We start from the raw sequence: 8,233 nt of genomic DNA, 5'->3' as shown, positions 1-8,233 counted from the left end.
TGTCTTTTTAAAAAGAGACGATTTAGAATAGAGATACGTATTACCCTGTGAGAGTAGTTAATGTCAAGGAGACCATTTCTTTATCTAAGAAAGGTTTATTTTGAAGTGGAGTTTAACCTGAGGAAAACCACACTCATGGCTGGAAATAAAAAAGAGAAAGTTTCAAGTTAGACATCAAGAGGAGTACTGAGCTTGGTGTATGACACCAACTTGCCAAACAGTTCCTTGCAAAACGTGGAAATATGTTACAAATAATTCAAAGGATAGAACACCTTGAGAGGTAATACCACCGAATATATCTGCCAGCTTGTGCCTATCCAGGTATGGAGACAGAAGACACCAGGTGGTTCTTCCCATCCCTCAGCCTGCAGTCTGGTACCAGCAAACACAGGTAAGAGGGAAGTAGCCACTTCCTGCTATACTGGGTGTCAGGTTAACCGGGATGAACTTACATTCATGAAGATCTCACATGTTAACTTCAGTGAGGGTCTTTTCACCGGTGTTAGGAAGAGTCACTGCTCACTTCACTTTTCAGCCTTAAGAAGCTGCTGCCCAAATACTAAATTGCAACACATCAGCTTTATAAGGAAAATAACTGGGTCTTAGTTTTAGGTTATTTTATATTGACTGAATAACATAGGGAATATATTGACAGAAAGAGTAAGAAAATGGCTTGTGAACCCCGAAGGGGTAAGTGAATCATATTACCCCACTTTATGAGTCGGCAATGGTTTGTTCTTTGACAAGGAACATTCACTCATTTTTGTTTTGTATGTTTCTCTTGTTGAGTGAGTGGGCAGGCTGTGATAAGAGGTAACTGATTTGACATTATGTGTATTTCTGACCTACAAAGCTTCATATAGACCAAAAAGAGTGGGCAGAGGAGAGAGAGAGAGAGTGAGAGTTGGCTTAACAGTAGAGTGTAGACCTAGGTGCCAAGAAATCCCCTGTTCTAATTGTACTTCTTCTACCAGCTTATTGGGGGCCTTGGGAGCTGTGAAAAATTTAGCAAGTGTTTTGAGGTGGAGGAGAGCTGTGTTACTATTAAGATGGTGTAATGAGGTTTTAATGAGGGTAAAATTGAAACTTCTCTGCAGAGATTTTAGCCATAGTAAAAGTGAATATATAAATACACTACTGAAGTTGGAAAGAAAGCTGTTGGTGCTTCTAACGTGAAATCTTGAGAAAGGGCCATAAAAGTTTCAGTAAGTATCACGCTAGTGACTGTATATCTTTTTGTATGTGCTAATGTTGCCATCAAAGGTAAATCTACCTTACTACATTTTAATTCATAATTCCTTCTGATTCTAGAGATTCTTTTCCTCTCAGTGCAATTCATATAAACAAATTATTTCTCAAAAGTCTTAAGCCAACTTTGACATTTTATACTGAATTAATTAAATCACTGTGATCTTTGCAGCCCACTGTTTGGTCTGACAGTATTTTAAAGCTTAAAATTCAGAAGTAAATTATTTTAACAAATGTGCACAAAGATTTTGAAATGAATCCCTTGTGTTGAGACTCCATTGTCTGTTATCTCTGTTTTGAAGTAAAACAGATGGTTCAAATTGCAAATGATGCATGAATAGGACTTCCCCAATGTGATGCAAATGGATTGTTGGAACTGCAATTGTGCAGATGAAAAGAAGCTGCTGTTGGTAGGAAGTTCCTGGACAAAGATCAGTAATGAATATGTTCTTTGATTATGTCTCACCATCTTTTAAAAACTAAAGCTTGTTCAGAAAAATTAACCAGACAGAAGGATAGCCTGTCAGTGACTGTTTCAAAGAGATTAAAACAGCTCTGTAAGGCAGCTCCTGCTCCTGCAGTTGATCCCAGTTCTCACCTTTGGCAAGTGTTCACTTAGTCTTTCTAGGCCACAAGCTGTAACATCAGGGTCATAGCCTACTGTGGTTCATCATCTGTCTCACATATTCAAACCATGCATGTTTGGGGCAGACATTTATTTCCAGCAGCTGGCATAACCACAGCACACTTCTGTAATCCAGAAATCAGCAACATATGTGGAGCAGTAGTGTGATGGGAGCAGTATCTCCCTGAGCAAAAATTACTTTTCACATGCACAGAATTGTATGGGATGGACCTATGAGCTCTTATAACAAAAAAAAATTGGCTGTTTCACTTGAGCAGACTTTCTCATCTGCAATGTATTTGCTTGAAATAACTCATTAGAAATATAAGTAAGTGAGAAAGAGGTCTAAATTCCTCTTCATGTGCCTCATTTAGAAAAAAAAAAAAAAAAGACTTGAACTTTCAGTCTATTCCTATAACTGTGAATATTTGTGTTTCAGTGATTAAAATGAAATATGTTCTTAGGCTGGAAGTATGCTGACCAGCTTTGTATATGCTTTTCAGAGACTGATTCTTCACAGTTTTTCTTTCCTCAGAAGAGGAAAGTTCAGATTTATCTCTACAAACCAGTGTTCTAAAGAAAGGGCTTTTGTCCTACCCATCATGGTATCAAAAGTGCACAATAGCCTTCTTTCAAAACGGAGTACCCAAGTCAGTGTGTACCCAAGTCAGCCAAATTCAGTCAAGCACCCAAGCCAGCTTTTTTCTTCCTTCCTTTCTTTTTTTTTTTTTTTTTATCGAGCATGTTTGTTTTGCAAAATAATTGCATGAGTTATTATTATTATTATATATTTTTAATATTTGGGTCTGGTTGCCTTCAGGCTTTGCTAATTTATGACACGTCTAGGAGAGCCAGCTGCAACAAGTTCACCTGCAGGATGGGAAAAACATGGTAATGAGAAAAAAGATGCCTAGGCATTTGCTTGTCCTTCTAGTTGCACATCAGATGATTTTGCATATTCTGATCACAAGCATTCGTTTTCCTTTATTTATTGCACCTATCCCACAGGTACCCTAAATGGCCAACATCTGCTTCCCATTAATGTGTCAAAATTGATCACAAATTCCCTCCTTGAAACCTTTAAACAATCTCAGCTTTCCTTTTTTTTTTTTGTGTACACGTTGTTGAAGAACAGCTCCCCTTCCATTTTCCCGATTTACCACATGCTTGCTGAATTTCAGCCTCTTCAGCTCTGTGGCTCTTGATTCAGAGCACATGTGGGGAGGCCAGCCAGCAAGAGAAACCCTGGAGAAGCAAGTGCATCACCCTCTGGGAAGGACAGAGAGGACTTGTGCAGGCCTGAGAGAGAAATGTGATAGAGCACATGAAAGAAGGAAATTGTAGAAATTTGAAATAGTAAGGAGAACAGCCAGCTGTTTAAAATGTTGTTACAGGTTGATCTGGTTCTAGTCATTGAACCTCATACATACTGCTCTGTCCACAGACTTGCTGGGGCAGCCAGTGCTAGTCTTAGTTACTATTTTTCTGGCATTCTGGGCATGCTTGCTTATGCATATCTGCTTCAGAGATCGCCAATCTGGAAGCCACAATGGACGGTTTCCTCCTTCCCGAATAAGCAAGTCTGGTCTTGAAGAGGGCTGCTTGGCTGTCACAGCAAATGATGCAGGCGAACCCTGTAAAATGAAATGTTTAATAATCTATGCGTGGAATCATATCAATTTTCTCAACATCTAGAATTATTCCCCTGACTTTTCAGGGCTCTTTATCCTAAATGCTCCGTGAAGCCTGTGAGCAACTAACAGTTACTGCTTTTTCTTGGAGTGGGAAGAGAATGTACATTTTTGCATCCATATGTTTGGCTCCTGGGACTTTTTCTGCTTTTAACATTCTCCGGCAATGCCTCGTGCTGAGTATGTGCCTTTGGCAGCAGCCACTGCACCAAGGGACCATGCAGGCAGAATAAATAACGAGACAGTGCTGAGAGGCTTTCTTTGATACAAATTGCTGTAGGTTGGGAAGAGAGAGCATATTTTCTTAGCACAGAAAAGGCCCCCATGGCTGATGCTGTAGGAAACTGATCCATTGTTGTCAGTCTCTGTTCTGGGAAGAGACAGAAGAGCTTTTTCATACTCCTTCGGTTCTGCTGTATAGTCTGCCACAGCAGTCGGCATTAGTAAAACCAGCCCCATTCTCATCTGTTTAAAATATCACTGTTACTTCTGAATGCTGATTGCTCAGGCAGGCTACAAGGCAGAGCTGTGTGAGTTACAAAAGCTGGGCAACAAATCGTTGTGCTGAAGTGGCAATGACACAGAAAATAGAGGCAGGATACAAGGAATGGGACCTGATGAAGCTGTGAGGAAAAAGGGTCACGGCTCAAAGAGAGCATTTAGCTGAAGAGATCATTTACTCAGTGCTTGCTAGATCCCATCTAGAGTACTGTGTCCAGCCTTGTTCCACCTCAATACCAGAAAGGCACTGATAACCCAGAGTGAGTTCAGCAGAGGGCTCCCAGGATGGTCGGGCCTGGAGCACTTGCCCCCTGAGGGGTGGCCAAGGGAGTGGGGCTTGTTCAGACAGGAGATGTGATGGCTTCTTGGGGAATGCTAACAGCAGATGTCTGGTGCCTACAAGGAGATAACTGAAATGATAAAGCCAAGCTGTTAGTAGTGGGGCATGTCAGGCAAACGAGAGACAGCAGATTTCCAATTAGATATAAGGAAAAGTTTTTTCACCGTGAATATAGTCAGGCAACAGAGCAAGCCATCCAGAAAGGGTGTGCAGCCAGTCTCTGTCCAGAGAGGTTTTTCAAGGCCCAGCTGGATAAAAGCCTGAGCAACCTGGTCTGAGCTCAGAGCTGACCTTGCTTTGAACTAGAGACCTCCTGATGTTCCTTCCTACCTGAGTAACTGTGTGATGCTGAATACCACCTGCTCTGACCATGCTAGGTGTCACAGCAGCTCTGCACTTCTGAGGACCAACACCTCAGTCATCACTCAAAACACATAGCCACCAGACAAACTCCAAACCTCAACAGGCAAATGCTCATAACCCCAGGCTCTAAGATCCTTGATTGATATATATGTATATACACACACACACACACATTTATTTATTTTTAAGAAGGAAACCTTGAGAAGTGGCTGCTAACAGTTGAGCACAGTGTTCTCAGTACAATGGCAGCAGTGTGGAGCTGCAGAGAACCTGGAAAAACAAACAAACAAACAAAAATATTCCAACCATTCTAACCCAGAAAAGTTTATTCTGTAGGGTATTAGACCTGACACTTCCTGCTCTGAGGGCCTCTGTCCTTTTAGGGGGAGGGTGGTGTCAGGTACTCTGCAGTTTACAAACAGAAAATCTGGATAACTTGCATCAAGAGACAGAGACAATTATTTCAGTCACCTGGTGGTCGTACATTAAAAGGTAGAATAGCTTAATATAGGCGATCACCTTTCTAGCCTGCCATGCATCCTTTGCAAAATAATGAAAAAATAAAAAATGGAGCAAAGATTTTATTAATAAAGATATCAATAGAGGCAAAAGGTGTGAATATAATTTCATGACAGTTAATATGATATTTATAATATATCTTGTCAGGAAAGCCTGACTTTATTGGGAATCACATTTGTTTGATAAAGACTGCTGTGTAGACATAAAAGATGTCCATGTGTTCTGTTTACTGCCACAAGATAATCTTTTTTTTTTTTTAAAAAAAAAAAAAAAAAAGAGCAACTGCATGGCAAGGCTGCAAAATGAGCAATTAGTGTCAATAATGCTTGGATAAGATGAATTTAGAACTTGCTAAATGGCAGATTGCAAAGCTGTTGCTAACATGAAATTTTCTCTGAATACGTCTGTTTCTAGTGGTGTCCCATGGTGGTATGCACTAGAAACAATGCTGACCAACCAATTTCATCAGTGATCTGGAAGAAAATGTAAGAGTCTTGTTGATTTACAACAAATCTGTGAACATCAGTCATGCTGGTGGAATAGAAATAAAGATGAGGACATGGCAACTATGTGAAGTGGTGATTGGGTATACAGGGATTAATCAAATAAAGCTTTTTAACATGGCCAAGTTATGCATGCATAGACTGCAGGCTGTATCTGCAGAGTTGGGGAAGCAGCAACACCAAGAAAAGTCTCGGGGTTGCCACAGTGAAGTACAGGCTCCTGCTGTGTGATGTCCTGACAAATGTAATGCATAGCTTCATAACCATGAGATAAACAAGTAGGAGTAGGGAAGTAATTTCACTGGAACAGAAATACTGCATGAAGTTCTGATGCTGGCACCTTAAAAGAGATGTTAGAAAATGAAAAAGGTGCATAGATGATTTGAGGCCTGAAAAGCTGGCAAAAATGCTTCATTCTGAGTGGGCTTGATCTATTTGTTGTAAGTAGCTCAATAACAGCAGAAGTTGGGAAAAGGGAGGATAGGGCACAGTAAGTACTCTATATAGTGAGAAGAATGCAACAAGAAAAAAGAACAGGGTTAACAAGCTCAAATGTTGGAAGTCAGACAAGGTTGTAATAAAACAGGATGTATTTTTTTAAACATGGTGTTTGAATCTTTGAAGGAAATTACAAAAGGGGAATGGTAAATATGTCTCTGGATCTTCATCTTTAACAAGAAGAAAATGTTTTGAAAAATAGGTTTTAGTCAGCCAGAAGACACTTGACTCAGTAGAGGATTAAAAAACAAAACAAAACAAACAAACAAACAAACAAAACAAAAACAAAAAAAAAAAAACCTGACTGGATTGGGCTAAAATGGCAATTTTTGTTATGTAGATTTAGCTATCCCATAAACAATGCTGATATCAGATAAAAGCTGCCACCATTACCCCTGACCTCCTCTAACCCTTTAACCCTTTAAGTCTCTTGGAGATGTTCAATGGATGGGCTTGTGAGAGCAATCTTATGCTTGCAAGTATGTTTGTTTTGTTTTGTTTTTGCTTATATGCCTATATTGTTAACCCACAGCTGCAGGGCTGGCTGTGTTCTAGTAACATCAGCCACACTTTCTGTTGTATGATGTATGGTTGTCAGACATAGTTCTTCTATTTCCACAAGGAAGAGAGCCATGTATGTTTGTTCCTAAGGACTTCTCTGTGCAAGAAAGAACCACCGGGAAAATATCCTGCAAACAAAAATCTGTCTTCTGAAAGTCAGAAATAAGAAAGCATTTGGGAAAGAAGTATGAGCTATTGTGTTTTCTTCCTGGAAGGTTCCCTCCTCATAAAACAGACTGGCCTTATTACAGCCATCTCCTGCTGGCAGGAAAGTTATATATGTACTCAATAACTGCAAACATCAATGAAATGAGCCTTTAGAGCTACCCTTACAGTGCTTGACTCACCTTTATTGATGTGGTGAGATGCAAACTACATTTCCAATGGCAGCAGCTGACGAGCCTCAGTGGCAGCCAGGGGAAGCTGCCATAGACCAGGAGGAGCAAATTTAAACTGCTCCTGGGTGCCCCAAAATAACCTTTCAAGGGGGCCCCGTTACAAGAGAGCAGGCAGACTCCATACCATTATCAATGCTACTCACTTTTGGAGTGGCACTTCTTAACTGCAGCTGAGTGAAATGGGGGTAGGAGTTACCTGCCTAAATGGAGGTCAGCTGGGCTGCCTAGTGACCAGGATAGGTCCCTGGTCAATTGTCAATAGAGCCTTAAGCGTGATTCGGCTCGGCCTTAAATAACCATCTAAAATAAGGCAGAAACATGCCCCCCAAAAATGCCCTCTTCTGTTGGCTGTGTAGGGAGCTTGCTAATAGCTCAGTTAAAGATAACTGTGCTGCAGGTAACTGCCTGTAGTCACTTAAAGCAGCTTTTGGGGTCTTGTGCTGTTATGGACAACTAAATTTCTGCCATCTGTCCGTGCTGGGAAAAGGCCATGATGTGCCACAGTCACATGTTGTATACAATAAAAAGAAGCAGATGTGATTACATTGTCTTCCACATACAGAAAATGCACGTTCACACTGGCTGATGAGTACTTACTGCAAAATGCACACAGAGGCAGTCCAGGGTCTGGTCATCCAGCTTTTGTTAGCCATTTTTGGACACCACTTGTAAGTAAGTGAAAGTAATTTCTGATTTTCTTCCTGCTTGTTATGAATGAGGATTGATCTGGCATTGATATCAAAAGACAACAGCCTCGTTCCACTTAATAATTGGAGAAAAAACACGGAAGGCAGTTTGAACTTTGCACCAGAGACACATAGATAATACAGTGGTACAGCTTTGCTATGCTTTCTGATTATAAACTACATCATAAAGTGAAAGTAGGGCTACCATATTGCCAGAACAAAAATGTCACCAGTGGCATTATCAGATGTCTGAAGAAGGAGCAATGGGTTGATTCCTGTTGCAGTTCAGTGCCAGGAGGT

General features: G+C 40.6%; 1 long non-coding RNA gene across 1 annotated transcript; it reads right to left on the bottom strand.

The window, feature by feature from the left end:
* Positions 1 to 2,780: 2,780 nt before the first annotated feature.
* On the bottom strand, positions 2,781 to 7,363 carry LOC311433215. Its single transcript, XR_014690611.1, has 2 exons — positions 7,197 to 7,363; positions 2,781 to 3,507 (listed from the first exon to the last, which is right to left on the bottom strand). It is a non-coding gene; the product is annotated as an uncharacterized lncRNA (long non-coding RNA).
* Positions 7,364 to 8,233: the final 870 nt, after the last annotated feature.

Source organism: Aythya ferina (genome assembly GCF_964211825.1).
Source record: "Aythya ferina genome assembly, chromosome: 2".
Taxonomy (NCBI): Eukaryota; Metazoa; Chordata; class Aves; order Anseriformes; family Anatidae; genus Aythya; species Aythya ferina.
Note: the sequence above shows the minus strand (reverse complement) of the source record. Positions and strands in the feature narration are given on the sequence as shown.